The sequence below is a fragment of the Geotrypetes seraphini genome, chromosome 7 (genome assembly GCF_902459505.1).
Source record: "Geotrypetes seraphini chromosome 7, aGeoSer1.1, whole genome shotgun sequence".
NCBI classification, from domain to species: domain Eukaryota; kingdom Metazoa; phylum Chordata; class Amphibia; order Gymnophiona; family Dermophiidae; genus Geotrypetes; species Geotrypetes seraphini.
The window spans coordinates 78,065,185-78,086,375 of record NC_047090.1 but is presented as its reverse complement, the minus strand read 5'-3'; the positions used below and the strand labels follow the sequence as shown (position 1 = coordinate 78,086,375).

Below are 21,191 nucleotides of genomic sequence, written 5' to 3'. Positions count from 1 at the left end.
GGTTTTTTATATAAAAAGTATTTAGTCTAAATTAGTATTTTAGTTTGCATTTCAGAGCATAAAATAAGATCAGATTAGGGCACAGATGGTAGTTGAATAAAGTCTTGTTTAGTGCTTAACATTAGTTTAAAATACAGCTAGAAAAAAGTAGCCTTACAGAGCTTACATTTATTGGCAAAGGTTTTTCAGTTAGGCAGTTAGAAACTGTTCTTTTGTTTAGTTGCCTTTCATAGTAACATAGGGCTCCTTTTACTAAGCTGCGTTAGGGCTTTAACACACGGAATAACGCGCGCTACAATGCCGCACGTGCTAGTCACTAATGTCAGCATTGAGCTGGCGTTAGTTCTAGCTGTGTATCGCAGGGTTAGCTCACGCTAATCTGCTGTGTTCGCTAAAAACGCTAGCACACCTTAGTAAAAGGAGCCCATATTAAATGATGGCAGATAAATACCTGAATGGTCAATCCAGTCTGCCCATTAGTTAAGCAGTAGTGCCTGATTAAAGGGAAAAGTCAAAAGGTCAGGATCAATGTAGGGTAACTAATCCAGGAGGTATAGCTGATATCATTTTTACTTTGGAAGCACAGCTAATAAAAAGGTAATCCAGACTTCAACTGCTGCTTGTCCTGTAGAGGTGCTGAGTGAGGATCTGCTAAGGGGAAGAAAAACTCCACTGAAAATTTTACCTGATGGCATTCAAACTTGGGAAAAGGTACAACTTAAGTTTCAGTAGGTTATTTCATTGTCCTTCTTTTTACTTTTTAGTTCAGTACTCTGCTTTTTCAGTTTAGGCAATATCATAGCCTTTAGAGTCTCTGTTAGGGTTTTTATATAAAAAGTATTTAGTCTAGATTAGTATTTTAGGTTGCATTTCAGAACACAAGATAAAATCAGATTAGAGCACAGATGATAGTTGATAAAAGTCTTTGTTTAGTGTTCAACATTAGTTTAAAATAAGCTAGAAAAAAGTAGTCCTACAGAGCATATTTTTGGCAAAGGTTTTTCAGTTAGGCAGGTAGAAACTACTCTTTTGTTTAGTTGCCTTTCAGTTAAACAATAGTGCCTGATTAAAGAGAACAGTTAAGAGGTTAAGGTCAATGCAGGGTGACTCACCCAGGAGGTGTAGCTAACATCATTTTTACCTTAGAAGCACAGTTAATGAAAAAGTAATCCAGTCCTCAACTGTTCCTTGTGCTGAAGAGGTGGGAGTGAGGATCTGCTAAGGAGAAGAAAATCTTAATTGGAATATTCGTAAAAGGTAAAATTTGGGCTTCATTAAGTTATTTTATTGTCCTTCTCTTTTACTTTTTAGTTCTGTGTCTCTGTTAGGGTTTTTATATAAAAAGTGTTTTGGATTTTTAAAAAAATTTTATTTATTTTTTAAAACTACAGTTGTCCACAATAATTAATACATTTACATAGAATAATTAAGATTAAAACATAGTAACTTACAGGATTTGATGACAGAAAATTATGTCCCCCCAACCTCCCTCAGTTAATCAAAGAATAATACCCCCCTCCCTGGATGTGTATGATTTACCCATCTAAAAATATCAATCCTTACAATATTTAGTTAATGGTTCCCAAACATCCATGAATTTTTTGTAATTTCCCATCTGAATGGCCATAAACCTTTTCATTTTAAAGACATAACATAGGGACTCCCACCAGAATGAATAATTTAATCTATCCCAATTTTTCAAAATGAGCTGCATAGCAACCCCTGTCATAATAAAAAGAAGTTTGTTATTTCTCACCAATATTTGACTCTTTACCCTCATAAATGTTCCAAATAAAATGGTATCATATAACGCCACTGGATTCTCTAATAAATTATTAACTTGATCCCAAATAGATCTCCAAAATTTCAGTATCAAGGGACAATAGTATAATAAATGATCCAACGTCCCAGCTTCAAGATGACAGTGCCAGCATCTATTAGACTTGGAACTATCTACTTTATGTAGATGAACCGGGGTCCAAAAAACTCTATGCAATAAAAAAATACATGTTTGTCTCATAGACGCAGACACCGTACATCTCATCCTCCAATTCCAAATTTGTGGCCATTGAGCCCGTAGCCTATAAAGTAGCAGGAGTTTCCATTTAGATTGTTCCCTGATGTTTGCTACTTTATAAGCTACGGTTTTAGCCTTGGTTTCTAACCTCCATGGATTGTCTTCCTGTTTTTGCAATTCTACAGGCTATAGGTGATTTTCATAGCTTTTTTGTTTGCTATTTTATTTTACCCCTATTGACCTGGGACCCCTGATGAATGCGTGTTAACCAAAACACGGACCGTGTCGGATCCTTGGGTTTGCTTTTAGAGTGGTATTATCAACCGCACTCAATTATTTTATATAAATAAATTTAGCCTGCATCATTGTACGTGTCTCTGCAGTTCCTCTTGTTTTCGTTTTGCATCCTTCACTGCAGATATTATTGGTTTTTCCCTTTGTCTGCTTCAACTGCAACCATCTATAATTTTGTGATTTATTAAGACCAAATTTGTGTTGCAATCGTGAAAAGTCAAACAGTTTACCATCTGATATTACATCATCTAAAGTGTGTATACTTGACTTCATCCAATGGTTTGGTAGTTGTTCTGGATTTGTACAAATGATTTATAAAAAGTTGTTTAGATTAGTATTTTAGGTTGCATTTCAAAGCATAAGATAAGATCAGATTAAGGCACAAATAGCAGTTGAGGAATGTCTTTGATTAATGTTTAATTCCTATCCACCATCCCCAGCTCCCACCCATCCCTGGCCTCATCTCTGATTTATCGGCCCTTGAATTAATTAAAAGGCTGAACAAGTAATTAGCTAATCTCTACTAGCTAGTAATTAGCTCTTAAGAAATATTTATTTATTTGTTTAAAATTTATATACCGTATAAATACTATACGGTTTACAAAATTACATGCATACATATTAAAAATTCTAAAACATGTTTCGACAGAACAAACACAATAAAACATTAAAAGTATCATTATTAAAACCTTTTTTCAAATTAATCCAACAAGATGGAAAGACAAAATCCCATAAAAATATGTATGGGATGGTAAGACTTCAGCAGCAAATAGCATTAGAACATGAAGGCATTAACAAATTCAGTGGAACCTTGGTTTACGAGCATAATTTGTTCCAGAAGCATGCTCGTAAACCAAAATACTCGTATATCAAAGTGAGTTTCCCCAAAGGAACTAAGGGAAACTCGCTTGATTCGTTCACACCCACCCCCATCCCATGAGACCAGCGGCGCTGCTCTACCCCAAGAACCGGTCTGGCTCCCCCGTTCATGAAGGCCCTCCCTGCGTAATCCACCATCCCCCCGCTCGTGGCGCCCCCCCACGATCCAGCACCCCCCTGCCCTGATCTGGCATCCCCCAAGTACCCATCCATCCACCCGATCACATTCCTTACTCCCATTTGGCACCGGCACTGGCACCAACGCACAGGACATGCCGGTGCCCGAAGATCTGCCTTCTTCTTTGCGCTGGGCCTTGAGCATCTGCGCATGCTCAAGGTCTTCGGGTTCCCGTTCTCTCCGAGATTCTCGGAGATCCGAGAATCTTGCTTATCTTGCAAAACACTCGCAAACCGGTGCACTCGTAAACCGAGGTACCACTGTAATTGTGTTTTCAACATTTTCTTAAAATTCAGGCTCCCATCACAAAATCGCAGAATACCAGGCAGCACATTCCAAAGTTTGGCACCTGCTACAGACAGCATTTTTGCCCCAATCTTAACATACTAATATCTTACCCTCCAAATTCAACTTCATGCTATTTTCAGATCTCATACATTTTCTGGGATGATAGATTTTAAAAAAACTCTTTTAGTGCCCTTGGGGAAATGTGATATAAGGTTTGCTGTATGATTGAGAGAATTTTAAACTGTACTCTCTGCTGCATAGGTAACCAGTGCGGTTGTTTCAACACTGGGGTTATATGAGTCATTCTTGAAACCCCAGTAATCAATCTTGCTGCAGACTAGTTAACAAAAGTACTCAACTTTCATGGCGCTGACTTCAAACGCATAGGAGATTTCGTCCATCAGGCACTGCAAAACCAAGCTGTGGCCAATAATATGGAGGCTATATGGTCAATCTTGAAATCTATCCTACACGTAGCAATGAACTGCTACATATAATCAGCAAGCAAACGACGAAGAAACAATAGACCCCAATGGTTGACCACAGAGATCTCAGACATCATTAAAGAAAAGAAACAAGCATTCATTTCCTACAAACATTCGGAGACAAGGGAGGCTAAATTAGAATACAAGGCCAAGTCTACAGTGGTGAAAGCAGCAGTCAGAGAGGCCAAGCATCGAGTTGAAGTAAACCTAGCAAGGAACATTAAGAAGGGGGACAAATCCTTCTTCAGGTATATTAGTGACAGAAAAAGAAACACTGATGGGATAGTGTGCCTTAGGAAACCAGATGGGAATTATGTAGAATCAGATTCAGACAAAGCCGAACTACTAAATGAATATTTCTGCTCGGTCTTCACCTGCAAGGCACCGGGGTCTGGCCACAGATGCAGGCAAAGCAAAGTTCAGAAGACCCGTTTCGGAATTTTGAGTTTACTTCCGGAGACGTCTACGATGAATTATCAAGAATCAAGGTGAACAAAGCCATGGGCCCGGACAATATACATCCCAGAGTGCTCAATGAGCTCAGAGACGACCTAGTGGAACCGTTATCCGTACTCTTCAATCTCTCCCTGAGTACGGGAAGAGTCCCCTTGGACTGGAAAACAGCTAATGTCGTTCCTCTGCACAAAAAGGGTTGTAGGACTGAGGCTGCAAATTACTGACTGGTGAGTCTCACGTCGATAGTGTGTAAACTCATGGAAACACTAATCAAACGCAAGTTAGACACGATCCTGGATGAGAAGAATCTACGCGATCCCCACCAACATAGGTTTACCAAGGGTAGGTCCTGCCAATCCAACCTCATCAGCTTCTTTGACTGGGTAACAAGAAAACTGGATCTGGGAGAGTCCCTGGATGTCGTGTATTTGGACTTCAGCAAAGCTTTTGATAGCGTCCCCCACCGCAGGTTATTGAGCAAAATGAAATCGATGGGATTAGGTGAAACACTAACCGCATGGGTCAACGATTGGCTGAGTGGTAGACTTCAGAGGGTGGTGGTTAATGGTACCCTCTTTAAAACATCGGAGGTGACCAGTGATGTGCCGCAGGGCTCAGTCTTGGGCCCGATCCTTTTCAACATATTCGTAAGAGACATGATTCAGGGGCTTCAAGGTAAAATAACTTTATTCGCCGATGATGCCAAACTATGTAACATTGTAAGTAACAGCAATTTGTCTGACAGCATGACACTAAACCTGCTTTTATTGGAACATTGGTCCTCGACCTGGCAGCTTAGCTTCAATGCTAAAAAATGCAAGGCCATGCACCTAGGCAACAATAATCTGTGCAGAACGTAAACATTGAATGGAGAAACCTTGCCAAGGACTTCAGCAGAACGAGATTTGGGAGTAATCATTAGTGAAGACATGAAAACTGCCAATCAAGTGGAGAAGGCTTCATCCAAGGCTAGGCAAATGCTGGGTTCTATCCGGAGAAGCTTTGTTAGTCGGAAGCCCTATGTCATAATGCCATTGAACAGAACCATGGTGAGGCCTCATCTGGAGTACTGCGTACAATTCTGGAGGCCACATTACCGTAAGGATGTGCTGAGGGTTGAGTCAGTTCAGCGAATGGCCACTAGGATGGTCTCGGGACTCAAGGATCTATCGTACGAAGAAAGGCTAAACAAATTGCGGCTATACTCTCTCGAAGAACGTAGGGAGAGGGGAGACATAATTGAGATGTTTAAGTATATAGGGCAATGGTCAGACCCCACTTGGAATACTGTGTCCAACATTGGTCTCCCTACCTAAAGAAGGATATAAAACTGCTGGAGAGGGTGCAGAGACGAGCAACTAAACTAGTGAAGGGTATGGAGAAACTGGAATATGAGGATCGACTTAAAACACTGGGATTGTTCTCCCTTGAGAAAAGGAGACTGCGTGGGGATATGATCGAGACCTTCAAAATACTGAAAGGAATCGACAAAATAGAGCAGAGAAGATTATTTACATTGTCCAATTTGACACGGACAAGAGGACATGAAATGAAGCTAAGGGGGGGGGGGCAAGTTCAGGACTAATATCAGGAAGTTCTGCTTCACACAGAGAGTGGTTGACATCTGGAATACTCTCCCAGGGGAGATTATTGCGGAATCGACAGTCCTAGGCTTCAAAAGCAAACTAGATGCATATCTCCTTGAGAGAGGCATATAAAGATATGGTTGGCTATAAAATAAGCCAGGTGTATACCTAGCAGGGCCTCCGCGTGTGCGGATCGCCGGACTTGATGGACCGAAGGTCTGATCCGGAGATGGCGCTTCTTATGTTCTTATGTTATATCACTGGTCGTATTGAAGTAGAAGATGATATTTTCTTTCTTAGAGGACCCTCGGCCACAAGAGGGCCGATGAAAATAAAGGGCGGAAAGTTTCATGGCAACACCAGGAAGTACTTCTTCACCAAAAGAGTGGTTGACAATTGGAATGAGCTTCCAGCACAGGTGATCGAGGCTAGTAGCGTGCCAGATTTTAAGAACAGATGGGATGCTCATGTCGGATCTCTAAGAGGGAATGGGACATCAGAGTGCGATCTCTCAAAGGGTAGCTAGGAGGGTGGGTGGGTCAATAGAGTGGGCAGACTTGATGGGCCTTGGCCCTTTTCTGCCGTCACTTTTCTATGTTTCTATGTTAACATCTGCAGTGCCCTCATCTTCACTGTAGTAACTCCCAAATAAAAAGAATTGCAATAATCCACTCTACTTAGTATTACTGCTTGCACCACACTACAGAAATCATAAGCTGGTAGCACAGATTTTAATCTATATAACAATTGTAATTGCATATATCCTATCCGAGTCATTTTCAGTATTTGTTTTTCTGTAGTCAAACAACTATCCAAACATACTCCCAATATCGTTATCTCTTTTTTAACTAACAGTTTCTCACCCATCAAATTGACACTTTTTAATTCAAAGTTATCACTTTACTTTTTACCACCATCACCTCTGTTTTATTAACATTTAATTTCAGATCATGATCATCCATTCACCCCACAATCATTTTCATATATCATTGCATATATCTAACAAATCTTGGGAAGGTAACATACCAATTACAACATTACAAAATAATAAGAATTAAACATTATCATAACTTAATATAAAACTAGCAATCTTAGGAGACCTTAGTATAAATTTTTCAACTCCCTTAGCAGCTTAACAAAGAAATCACCAATATTAAAATGCAGGCAGCAGTCCAGCAACAAGATGGGTGCTATCCAGTCTTTTGCATTGTCACATGTTTGATTATCTCCTAGTTGGTGAGAGGTCTTATGTGTGTGCTCAGTTCAAAGAGTTCCTAGCACTCAAGGAATGGGTCTGATCTCTTGAGACTAGAATAGCAGACTTGGAGGAGCTGAGGTAGACAGAGAGGTACATAGAGGAGACCTATAGGCATGTTGTAGAAAAGTTTCACCTCCAGTCTGGCAGCCTCTGTGCTGCCTCAGAGAAGGGAGGACTTCTTAAAGGAGAGCATCACCTTGGTGAAGTAGGGGGCAATCCTGTAGCCAGAACCTGCTCCCCAGGGGATGCAATGTCCTCTCGCACCAAAGATGTATCTCCAAGGTCTTCTGCTAAGGAGGAAAGGATTAGGATGGCCATTATAATGGGAGATTCGATAATTAGGCATGTAGCTAGCTGGGTGGCTAGTGGACGTGAGAATTGCTTGGTTACTTGCCTGCCTGGTGCAAAGGTGGCAGATTTCATGTGTCACCTAAATAAGATTTTAGACAATGCTGGGGAGGAGCCTGTTGTCTTTGTACATGTGGGTACCAGTGACATAGGGAAATGTGGGAGGGAGGTTCTGGAAGCTAAATTTAGGCTCTTAGGAAGTTAAAGTACAAAACCTCCAGGGTAGCATTTTCAGAAGTGCTCCCTGTTCTATGAGCAGGACCCAAGAGACAGGCAGAGCTCTGCAGCTTCAATGCATGGATGAGGTGATGGTGCAGGGAGAAAGGTTTTAGATTTGTTAGGAACTGGGCAACATACTGGGGAAAAGGAAACCTATTCCGCCAAGATAGGCTCTACCTTAACCAGGGTGGAACTAGGCTGTTGGCATCAACATTTTAAAAGGAGACAGAGCAGCTTTTAAACTAGAAACTGGGGAAGGCATTCTGCTCCTGGATCCATCTCACTCTTTTTCCTCTCCCCCCATGACCATCTCTCTGTTTCATTTCCCCTCCTCTTTCTCATTATCCACTACCTCTCTCTTTCTCTCATGCATCTTCTCCATATCCTATACAGCATCTCTCCTTCTCTCCCTTCTACCGCCATGTCCAACATGTCTCCCCCTGTGCCCCTCATGCAGCATTTCTCTCTCCCATGACCATGTCCATTTCTCCTTCTCTTGTACCCCCTTTGCAACATGTCTCATCCCTCTTATGACCATGTCCAATATTCTCTCCTCCCTCGTGCATCTCCACCTCCTTCCTACAACCATATCCAACATTTCTTCCTCATGTGTCCTGTGCATCAGGCCTCCCTTACCTCAAGCCCAGGGCATGTACCTACTGGGCCTACCCTTTAATCCAACCCTGGCACTATGTCAGGCAGTAATGAAACTTCAAAAAATTGAAACCGAGTTGTTCTAACTTATTTAACTAATTTGTTTAACCAACTCAACAGAAGTGTCATGGTTAGTTTGAATTGAGGCCCCTTCATACGAGTGGAGTATTGATTTTTGTACTATGTCAGGCAGACCAGAAACTACATGTTGCAGCTCGACATAGCTCATGCTGATCATCCAGTGGATATACAATGCTGCACATCCTTCCACATGATAGTGGGTGTTGGAGGGCCATCACATATCACAGCCCACTTTGAAAGAGGATTATATAGAATGATTTTCCTTGTGCATTCACAGCCAGCGGTATAGTGAGGGTGAGAGGTGTCCGAGGCGGTGGTGCACCTTTGTAAAATGACTTGTTATTTTTGTGTATGGACGTTCTCTTTAAAATGGTGCTCTTTGGTCAAGATTTTGGAGTTGCATTTTATATATGTTTTTATTTATGGAAGTTTGGTTTTTGCTTCATTTTTTTTTAGGGGGAGGGAGGCAGAATTTCCCCAGGATTATTGCAAGAATACATCATAAGACTCAGCCCCCAGAAATTCTCTTTCTATCATTCTATGTCTCCTAAACTATTTGGTCACCACAGCATTATCACCCTTTTACTCTCTAGCTTCACTCAGATTTGACTTCATACCTCTCTACTCTTCCCCAGCTCCCAGTCCTATTCTTAGCCCCCTATTACAAAACTTTAGCACATTTTTTAGCACTGGCCAAGGTGATAACAGCTCTGACGCTCATAGAATTCCTATGAGAGTCGGAGCTGTTACCGTCGCAGCCCGTGCTAAAAACTGTGCTACGGTTTTGTAAAAGGGGGAGGGGTTAATTATTTTCCTATCCCCAAAGTAATAATAATTTATTTTTATATACCGCCATACCCAGCGGTTCACAACAGTCAAGCTTAATACATGCAATACAAATGAATACATCAAATTAAAATACATCTGAAAGATTTGACGAAGTCAAATGCATACAATATAGAGAAAATACAAACAATTTAAATTAGAATAAAAAAGTATTAAATTAAAAGATAAGATACATTAAGATACCAGCCTGTTAAATAGTTGTGTCTTTATCTGTTTTCTAAAATCAAGATAAGAGGTAGCTTCTAACACGATTTTGGCAAGCCATGTATTCAGTTTGGCCGCCTGAAATGAGAAGGTTCTCTCGAGGAACCTCTTGTAATGACAGAATTTTATAGAAGGGTATGCAAACTGATGTATTCTTCTTGAACTCTTATTAGTATAATTCAGGGTAAAATGAGAAGTAAGATAGCCTGGTAACATACCAAAAACTGCTTTATAGCAGATACATGAAAACTTAAATAAGACTCTAGATTCCAATGGCAACCAGTGGAGCTTTTGATAAAAGGGGGTAATGTGCTCCCATTTTTTCAAACCAAAAATGAGGTGAACAGCAGTATTCTGGACCACTCTCTAACTCTTTCCCTTCTTAATCTTAAACAAAACTCCCAGCCTACCTCTGTAATGACCCCCACCACTCACGCTAGCATTCTCCCTGGCTTTCCCTGCCACCACCACCACCCTGGGCACAGCTCCACTGCATTCTCTTCCTCTCCCTTTCTTACTCCTCTCTTGAGCATTTATTGGATTCCTCATCAATCTTGTTCTTCCTAGGCTTGAACTTCCTTAGTTCTCTCCTACCCCAATCCTAGACTTAATCCAGTCCCCAGCTTCTACTCTGTCTTTAGCCTAACATCCACAAAGTTCAGGCTCCTACTTTACTGCATCACCTTTTTCTTCCCACCTGCATAAGCATCAGCTCCTATAATCCCCCTGACAACTGCACTATTATTCTTTCATCTCTGACTGGCTTGCGGGCCTGTTCTCTCAAGTGCTTCTGCTTTTTTTTCCAGCAGAGCCATAGATTCAACTTGTCAAGAAGACCACACAACTGCTTTCAGTTTTTCTGTTGTGGCAGTCCTGCAGAGCACACTTACTTTTATATAGGCAAATGCAAAATCTTCACAAATTCTGCACTGAGAAGTTGCACTAAGTTCCCCCAGGAATAAAAAGAGCACAGGGTTAATACAAAACCAGACATGATTAGAGAAAAATGAAGGTAGATGAAAACCATATGGCCTCTCTTGCCTGCCTAGTAGACAAAATATTACATTACTTTCTATACAAAATGTTTGGATCCCCAGTCAATAACAACAAATACAAGAAGAATGGAAAATGCTGTTGAAAATAACCAAGCAAATCTTTATGGGATTTCAACATCCAGACTGATACCTAAAACATAACATTGCTCTCATTGAAAAGAAAAGAAATATGTTTAATTTATTGGTATAGCCATTCCAAGAGATAATAAAATGGAAGATAAGGAATTTAAGATTCCAAATTACTAGGCTTTGAAAATAGAAGTTGCATGAATTTGGAAAAAACAATAAACCATGGTATCGATTATTAAAGGGATACTAGGTTCAATATCATGTTTTCTCATTTAAAAATGTGGACTCTCTAATATTGGAACATACTACAACAGACTTTGGAGGAAAGACAGGAGAGGGGAGATATGATAGAGACATTTAAATACCTACGTGGCATAAATGCACTAGAGTTGAGTCTATTTCATTTGAAAGGAAGCTCTGGAATGAAAGGGCATAGGATGAAGTTAAGAGGTGATAGGCTCAGGAGTAATCTAAGGAAATACGCTTTTATAGAAAGGGTGGTAGATGCATGGAACAGTCTCCCAGAAGAAGTGGTAGAGACAGAGACTGTGTCTGAACTCAAGAAGGTGTGGGATAGGCACATATGATCTCTTAGAGAGAGAAAGAGATAATGGTTACTGTGGATGGGCAGACTGGATGAGCCATTTGGCCAAATTCTGCTATCATGTTTCCAGTGGCGTACCTAGCATATGTGGCACCTGGGGCCGAATTGTTTTTTGGCCCCCCCATTTGTATGAAAAACATGATTTTTAGTAACAATCCAAACGTCACACAAGAGTATACCTAGGAAAAGAGAGCATCTTATATATTGCAGTGAGCAGTACATCAATACACCCATTGTAAAACTAAACAAGCCAGACTAGTACAGATTAATCCTGCAGTCATCCTAACAGAAAACCATGTCTTTTGAACACAGAACACAGAAGACACCTTCACCTAGAATGGAATATGTAATCACAAACTAACCCCTCCCCCTTTTACAAAACTGTAGTGTGGTTTTTAGCCATGGTGGTAGAATTCTGAGCATCAGAGCTGCTACCATCACAGGTGGCGCTAAAAAACGCTCCACAGTTTTGTAAAAGGGGGGATAAGATTGAAATACATAGACAAAGGTTAAATTGAACCAGCAAGAAGCTGGACTCTGCATACAATGCACCACCACAGACACATGTCTCCTAAAGCAATAAATAAATAGAAAATTTTTGTTCTACCTTTGTCTTCTCTGGATTCTACTTTCCTCATCTTCTTGTTACTCTCTTCCATCCACTGTCTGCTGTCTCTCTGCCCCTACATCGCATCTTCTCTCCTTCTATGCCTCTTCCAGAAACTGTATGCCTCCCCCTTCCATCTCTCCTTTCATCCTCATTGGTCTGGCATCTCTCTCCTCTTCTTCCCTCTCTCACACCTCTCCTCTGGAATCCCTTTCCCTCATTTTCCTTTTCAATTTATTTTCTGCATCCGTCTAGATTACGTTCTTACTACCCTCTCATCAATTTCCTTTTTCACTGTCTACCTACAGCTCGCCACCTCTTTCCCTCACCCCCTCCAGTATTTCACTAATTCAATCCTTTTTCCCCCATCACGTGCCTTCCTTTTATTTATCCCATCCTTCCATCATGTGCCCTCTTTCTCTACCCCTTCCATCTAGTACCTTCTCCTCTCTCTGTCCACTTCCATCCAGCATCTGCTCCCCTCTTTCTCTCCTCCCATTTCCTTTCTGCATTTGCTCCCTTATCTCTCCCATCCACACTTCCATCTAGCATAGGCTCCCCCTCTACCCTCCCCACTACCATCCAATGCCTGCCCTTTCTCTCTCCATCCACCCCTCTTCAATTAGATATACCCCCTTTCTTTCCCTCCAATCCAATTTCATCCAGTATCCTTTCCCCTTTTGCCTCTTGCCTTTTGCCTGTACATCAATTCCATCAGTACCACCCTTCCCCTTTTCTCTCTCTCCACTACTCTTGAAGTCCTGCTCCCTTCATGCAGCAAGGTCCCGCGATGAGTACGTCTGCCGGCTCTGCTCCAGAAGAAGTAAGTTACATTGGAGGGGGTAGACCCGGCAGACGCAGTCATTGCAACTCCCTGCGTCTGCCGGGTCCACTCCCTATGACATAACTTACTTCTTCCTGAGCAGAGCCAGCAGACGTACTCATTGCGGGACCTTCCTGCATCTCAGCGCGGCTGCCGACTCTGCTCCAAAGCAAGTATATCAGAGGGGGTGCATCGGCAGCCACACTGAGGTGCAGGTCTTTCTCAACAGTAGGGCAGGATGTTCCAGACCTGGATGTACCCTCCTAGGGCGTGCACCCAGGGTGGACTGCCCCCCCTAGGTGGGCCCTGCATGTTTCTATGTTTCTATGTAACAGCCCACCCAAAGACAAAAGCACTGCTAGGCAACTCATACATTAGCAGTTGTTACCCTTCATGATTCCCAAGCCTTTAGCTAGAGCTAGAATGAACCGTGAAGGGAAGAAGCTAATACTGATTGTGCCTCATCAGTTTTTACAAGGAAACACAAAACAAAGTGGTAGACATGGTACACTGGAATACCTGCCAGAAGTATCATTTTCCTGTAATCACAAGTTGATGGGACCATAAAATCGAAATTGACCTCTACAAGGAAAGACATAAAAGATAGCAGTTATGTTACACCAGAATATTTTTCAGAAATATTAGAACACAGTGAGCACTGGCAAAATCACCATCTGTCAACTACAGGAGGCTAAGCTGCTTGGAGCTGCCCACATCAAGTGCCAATATTACTGTTTATCCTAGCTTAAATATTTTGTTCATTGTATAGGGTTATGGAAATGTTAGTGGCAAGAAACAAAAAATGGTCAGAGAGATCAGAAGGGGGTGGTGCCTATGTGAGGGCCTGTGCAGTCCACGCTAGACCTTCAGGCATTGCTTTATGATTGGCTTCTATATGGTGCATATAGGAAAGAACTTGCTTCAGAGTTGACAATATTCTGTTAAAATCAGCTGCTATCCCTGTACTTCTTGCAGAATTTGCTACAACATTTTCAGAGCTGGAACACACTTTAGGTGGAAACCCTGCACCCCCATCAGTCTCAGTCAGATCTGTTAAAAGCCTGTTCCTCCACAGCTTGGCCTGCATATTGCAAGAACTTCCCTAGCAGGACCTACATCCTAATTTCTCTGGGTTGTTGGGATAAAAGGGAGATTGGAACAGTATGAGGACAAACAGAAATGGTGCTGAGATCAGTTCTGGTGCCAGTACCAAAGCTGCTGCTCCTCTTTCTACTGGAATCAAAAAGATGAGAGTAGCAATTAGTATTAGCACCATTTAAGCATTTGGGACATTAGGTAAAACTAGAATTTGTGGGTCAGAGAAGAAGTCCACATATTCTGAAATCTAACCCCCACCACCACCACCACCACCACCACCACACACACACGTCTTACATAGCAACTTATAGAATAGTGCCATTAAAAACAAATTAAAAAATTAATTTACCTGAAGGCATCATCTAATCTAATCAAATTTTCATCTTGTTATACCACATCACCCCTAACCAATGTAAGGGCTCGAAGCAGTTCCCAATAAGAATTATTAAAAGTAAACAATAATACATTAATTAAGATTATCATTCTAAAAGTGTTTGAAGAAGAAAAGCTTTCAGGTAATTATGTTACTTTACTTTTTTATTAAGCTTCCGCACTTTCAGCCATTTAATGTGGACTTGATCATAGATAATGATTGCCTTTAATTTTATTTGAGCATTCATATGCTATATTTTAACTGGATATACCTGTGTTTTGTTATGTAAATGTAACAAATAAATCAATTAAAAAAAGAAAGAAAGATTTAATAAGATATACGTAATCTTAGATTGACTGGTAATTCATTCCAAAAAGAGGTAAAAATAAATGACAATGAGAAAGTAAATTCTAAGATTAAATACCCTTAATAGACAGAGTATCTGGGAGGAGAGAAGCTGATATGCACGGACGGGGAGAGAGACCTTGGGGTGATAGTGTCCGAAGATCTAAAGGCAAAAAAACAGTGTGACAAGGCAGTGGCTGCTGCCAGAAGGATGCTGGGCTGTATAAAGAGAGGCATAGCTAGTAGAAGGAAGAAGGTGTTGATGCCCCTGTACAGGTCATTGGAAAGGCCCCACTTGGAATATTGTGTTCAGTTTTGGAGACCGTATCTGGCAAAGGACGTAAGAAAACTTGAAGCGGTCCAGAGGAGGGCGACGAAAATGATAGGAGGCTTGCGCTAGAAGACGTATGAGGAGAGACTGGAAGCCCTGAATATGTATACCCTAGAGGAAAGGAGAGAAAGGGGAGATATGATTCAGACGTTCAAATACTTGAAGGGTATTAACGTAGAACAAAAACTTTTCCAGAGAAAGGAAAATGGTAAAACCAGAGGACATAATTTGAGGTTGAGGGGTGGTAGATTCAAGAGTAATGTTAGGAAGTTCTACTTTATGGAGAGGGTGGTGGATGCCTGGAAGCGCTCCCGAGAGAGGTGGTGGAGAGTAAATCTGTGACTGAGTTCAAAGAATCGTGGGATGAACATAGAGAATCTAGAATCAGAAAATAATATTAAAAATTGAACTAAGGCCAGTACTGGGCAGACTTGCACGGTCTGTGTCTGTATATGGCTGTTTGGTGGAGGATGGGCTGGGAGGGCTTCAATGGCTGGGAGGGTGTAGATGGGCTGGAGTAGGTTTTAACAGAGATTTCGGCAGTTGGAACCCAAGCACAGTACCAGGTAGAGCTTTGGATTCTTGCCCAGAAATAGCTAAGAAGAAAATATTTAAAAAAAAATTTAAATTGAATCAGGTTGGGCAGACTGGATGGACCATTCGGGTCTTTATCTGTCGTCATCTACTATGTTACTATGTTAGTAGATCTATGATTAGTTTGGCTAACAAAATTAGAAATTAATGATGTTAAAGGTTCTACCAATTGACTATGATAAATTTTAAAAGTTATACAGGCATTCAAACTTAGTTCTGGAATTAAGAGGCAGCCATTGAAGACGGCTCAAAAGGGGTGTTACATGATCCAAATTTTGATCAGACAAACTGCTTATTCTGAATCAATTGTAATCTTCTCAAATTACCAGCACTAATATCGCAGTAAACTGAATTGCAATAGTCCAGTTGTGATAATACAATTGACTGAATAAGTGCTGTGAAATTATGTTGATAGAAAAGTGCCTACTGGCACTTAGCAGCACCTACCCAAAAAGTAGGCATGGCTAGGGGGTGAAGTTTGGCATGGATTGAGTTAGTCATCAGTATTATAGGCCAAGAAAACTCTGGTTTAATATACCAGTGCCTATACTGTAGAAATGGTGCCTAACTTTGAATGACATGAGGTTGGTGCCATTTTCCTAGGTGCCTACTGAGTTAAGAGGCTGTTTATAGAATCAGGCCCATACTGCCATTAGCACATGAGCAATTGAGCGTCTTTGCAAGAAATAAGAAATTTTCCTCCACCCACTCACCTGTTCTTTTATGATCCAGGATTGTCCATGGAAGGTAGACCCTCCCCCCTCTGTCAGAAGAAAGAAATGAGTTAAGTGCAAACATTCAATCAAGATGCAGCAAACACATTTAAGTTTAAGCTTAATGTTTTTTTTATATTTAAGTATTTTTATTGATTTCAATATAATATCAAGTGAAAATTGTACAGAAAGCAATTTTAACCAAGCATATTACAATCATATAAATCCATACTTAACAAATTAAGCAGTTACAAGAAAAAGTATTATGGTAAAATTAGCTCAAGTCCTCTTTAGATCCAAGAATTTACTTGCGAGTAAAACAAGAAAAACAACCAAAAGAAGTAATAGCATGCCTATGGATCGGGAAGGGAGTTACAATTTTCTTTTAGAGCTCAAGCTTGAATTTTCTCCTTGTCCAGATGGGACATAGCCAGAAAATTAGTCAGATGTTGTGGCTCAAAGAATACATATTTAATTGAATGATAACAGACAATGCACTTACAAGGATGTCTTAAGTAAAAAGTAGCCCCCAATGAGATGACCCCCAAAAGAAGAAAATCATGTCTATGTTTTTGAGTTTCCCTTGAAACATCAGGAAACATTTGAATTTTACAGCCAAGGAATTCTTTCTGTTTGTTCTTTAGAAATAGTCTCAATAACCAAGATTTATCAATAGAAAGAGCCAATATAGCTACTAATGTTGCAGGTGTTACCACTTCTTTATCTGACTTCTCCAAAATCTCAGTAATATTCATTAAGCTTAATGTTTTATATACCGCACTATGGCCAAAGCCAGCAGTTTACAAAAACAACAAATTGAAAGAGAGAACATTTTACAACATCAATCCTTGGGTAGAGAATTGGTGTTTAGTTATATTTAAATAAGCAAAAAAATGGAACCAAGGCCTGGACTAGCAGGAGTAAAAAAATAATATTTATTGCTTTATATTAAAATGCAATGCAATAAAAGGTTATACAATGAACTCTGGCCAATGCTAACAGTGTATAAAATATAAAAATAGTGCTGTATATAAAATCAACATGCCCTGTGTAAAAAAATCAACAGATCCTACACAGTCCATTTTTCTGCAATGGGGTTGTCTTCCTCAGGGGTCCTGCCCTCGGTGAAGCAGCAGCCAGAGCTAAGAAACCACCAGATGCCGGGAAGAGGACCACAAGGCTTTCATTGCATTTTAATTGAAACCAATAAATAATGTTTTTTACTCCTGCTAGTCCAGGACTTGTTCCATTTTTTTGCTTGTTTTATCATTGACTTTTGTGGCACCAGGGTCCTTGGCTGTGTGAAGTTGGACCGCTTTTTTGATGTTGACCATTCCACAGTCTTTTAGTGTCTCTGTTTAGTTATATTTATGCAGATAACATTAATATTCTGTTAGCTTTTGGCAATACAGATTTAGATTGGATTTTATTAAAAACAGAGCTTAATACTGTAGAACAATGGGTATTGACCCACAAATTGAAAAAAAATAATAATAAATAGAAAAAAAAGCAAGTTTCTCTGGCTGGGCTCTCAGGATCTAGTCAGATCAGATCTGCTGTCAATTATAGGTCAGAATAATTATGTCTTTGATATGCAAACTAGAGTTTGGGGATTTCAATTGGATAATTTATTGACTGGAACATCAAAATTATATTGGTTAGTAGGAAAGCTTTTAGATTTTTAAGGAAATTGCAATCAGTACATAAATATTTTGATACTGCAGTGTTTGCAATTATAGTTCAATCACTGATAATTTATTTGATAGATTATTGTAATATAGTATACCTGGGATATGCAAAGGGGTTGTTGAAGAGAGTACAAACAGTACAGGGTGATCTTTTTGATCTCTAAATATGATAGAATTACATCATATATTATTAAATTACATTGGTTGCCAATACACCTAAGGATACATTTTAAGCTTTGTGTGTTGGTTTTTAAATATCGTATTTGCTGGAATTAGACTCCTTATCTGTAGGTAGATCAGGACATGCTTTATGGTACTCAGTTTCCCAGCATTCTCAAGCACTGGCACTTACTCTAACAGATTCAATTTAAAAAAAAAAAAAAAAAAATCTCTGTTTAGAACTAAAAATATCTTATACACAGATACAATTCTAAATTCTGACATGCAATTCTGTAGAATTAGACAAATTACAGTTTGTTAGAACCTAACATTGGTTCATAGACTTAAAAATAGTTCACATTCTTTTGCAGGAGCAAAGCATGTATTCATAACAAACTGCCTGTCAGCTGAACCAGGGGAACTTTGTTTTTTAACCTTCAATGGCGATAAGGAAAACAATGTAACAATTTAAGATGAGTACTCAAAGATATTAAATGGTTACCTATTAATAAATATAAAGTAAAGAACCATTAATGGAAGTCAAAATGACCCTGCAGGTGATTTTCTTTAATTATTAATTAATTAAACAGGAACAAGCCTCAGATTTGTAAAAGGAGCCCTATAAGTTTATTAAATAAATTAATACAATATAGAGAGTATGTACACTTATTAACATATTAACATCTCCCTTGAAACAGGTATACAAGGGACCGCTTGAAAATTCTCAGCCCAACCAAGAAAAGAATGATATGGAGCCACGAAACTTACAAGTTATTCCATACTTTTCTTGACACTTTTGTTTCATTTTATATCATTCAAACGAAAAGTGTCAAGAAAAATGGTTCCACATCATTCTCTTCCTGAGCTGAGAACTTTTCAGCGACCCCTTGTATATTTGTGTGAGAGCTTGTATGTGCTACTGGGGATAATTCCAGAGTCTTATTTTATCAGAGTCTTATTGTATTGTATTTATTGAATTTGATACACCATTTGTACATGAGTATTAAGCATTTTACAAAGCTAGTAATATAATAGGCACATTGAACTACCCTCTCTATCCCAGATGGGCTCACAATCTAAAGTGCCTGACAGAAAAACATTGCTTGTATAAAAGATAAATTGAAAAGAGGAAGGAAAGAAGAAGAACCCCCCAGAGAAAGCATCATAATATTAGATACAAGGAACCCCAAAGTACCCGGGAAAAATGAAAATAAAGGTTACATTAAATAGCAGGGAACAAAATGAATATATAAATTACAATTAAGCCAAAATAGAAGAATGAAGATAAAAGAAATAAAGGAAAATTTAAAACAACCCCCCCAAAAAAACAGTCCAGTTAGAACAGTAGCTGGTCTCTGGAGGGCCAGTCCAGCTCTTCCTCTTATCATTTCTATAGCGCTAACAGATGCACGCAGCACTGATTGTAAAGATACATTGATGCCTATGTTGCCTTTATAAAATAGATGTTTTTAAGAAATTAATTTCGATTCCATGTTGTAAAATTACCCTTCATATACATTTTATTATTTTATCATTTCTTGTTATGTTATGTATATTATAATTCATTTAGGATTTTGTTGTTATTGCTTTAGAAATCTCCTGGAGCATATAATTAATCAAAATGTCACATAAATTTATACACTAATTTTTTCATACTCCCCAAGCGCTGTTACTTTACAGGTATTGTGACCCAGATCCTAAGGGCTCCTTTTATCAAGGTGCGCTACGGGGGTTAGCGCGTCGGACATTTCATCATGCGCTAACCCCTGCGGCAAGCCAAAAACCTAATGCCTCATCAATGGAGGCGTTAGCGACTAGCGCGGCAGGCGGTTGAACGTGCGGTATTCCACGCGTTAACCGCCTACCACAGCTTGATAAAAGGAGCCCTAAGTAACTGTTTCTTTGGCACATATCATACACACTAACACTCATATTTTATATTATATTAGTTGTTTGGCATTTGCAAACAGACAAATGAATTCTTTTTATTCAATCCGCTTACTAGCAATGAATTCAGAATCAGCTCCGATCCCCATAGGGAGGAGCGATGGCAAATCGGCCGAAGCCGTTGCCATTAGCAGGGGGAGGGGGGGGGGGCGGAAGAAAAGGGGGGGGGGGTTAGATAAAAGAGGAGTGGGAAGGGGGATGCACCCTTTTCAGCGACGCCAGAGCTAGGAGAAGGAGGCAGCATTTTCCTTCTCAACATAGCTCCACCGCCAACCAGCTTCCTTTATAAAAAAAAAAAAAAATATATATATATATAGTGGAACATACAACCACTTATTTAATTATACTAACCAACGATCCAGGTAAGAATTTTCCTTTGGCGGCCACGCGGCAGTGGGCCATATTCTGCTTCCGGGCCTCGCGACGGCAGTCCTGATGTTTCCTTTCGGCCCTGCACGTTGTCCGGGCTTTCCGTGCGCGGTGCTGGACCCCGCTTCGGCTCCCGATGTAAAAAAAAAAAAAAAAAAAAAATTAAAATAAAATAAAAAATAAAAGGGAGGGCGGAAAGGAGCGGTCCGCCCCGCACGGGAGTACGTGTCTTCCTTGTGAGCATCGCGCTTTCCCTGCGCCCTGCTTCCCGGCTCTCTCCGCGTGTGGCTGGGGCAGGGTAAAGGGTGGAGGGGGGGCTGCTTGAGAGGAGTCGCCGCTGGAGAGGAGTCGCGGCGGTAGCCGCGCCGGCGTTTCTGAGCCGGCGACTCCTTCCTCCTAGGGCGCGGGTCGCGTTAGCGCTGCGACAGCGTTCCGGGCCGGCCTCTCCCTCCCCCCCCCCCCCCCAGGCCACGGGCCGCGTTGGGGGCCGGCTGCTCGGGGCGCGGGCTACGGCACAAGAACGGCGCTCCGCCGTTCAAGGAGAGGGGGGGGGCCAATTGCAACTCCCTCCTCAATTGCAACTCCCTCCTCACATGCCGCAGGCCGCGTGGGGACTGGCGGCC

General features: G+C 40.6%; 1 long non-coding RNA gene across 1 annotated transcript in view; it reads right to left on the bottom strand.

Moving 5' to 3' along the window:
* Nucleotides 1-20,689, bottom strand: part of LOC117363504 — a 38,946-nt gene extending 18,257 nt beyond the window's left edge. Inside the window, exons 1-3 of the long non-coding RNA XR_004540078.1 lie at nt 20,551-20,689; nt 16,406-16,455; nt 13,471-13,533 (exon numbers count right to left, since the gene is read on the bottom strand). This is a non-coding gene — a long non-coding RNA (uncharacterized LOC117363504). The remainder of the gene's footprint in view (nt 1-13,470; nt 13,534-16,405; nt 16,456-20,550) is intronic.
* Between the last annotated feature and the right edge of the window lie 502 nt (nt 20,690-21,191).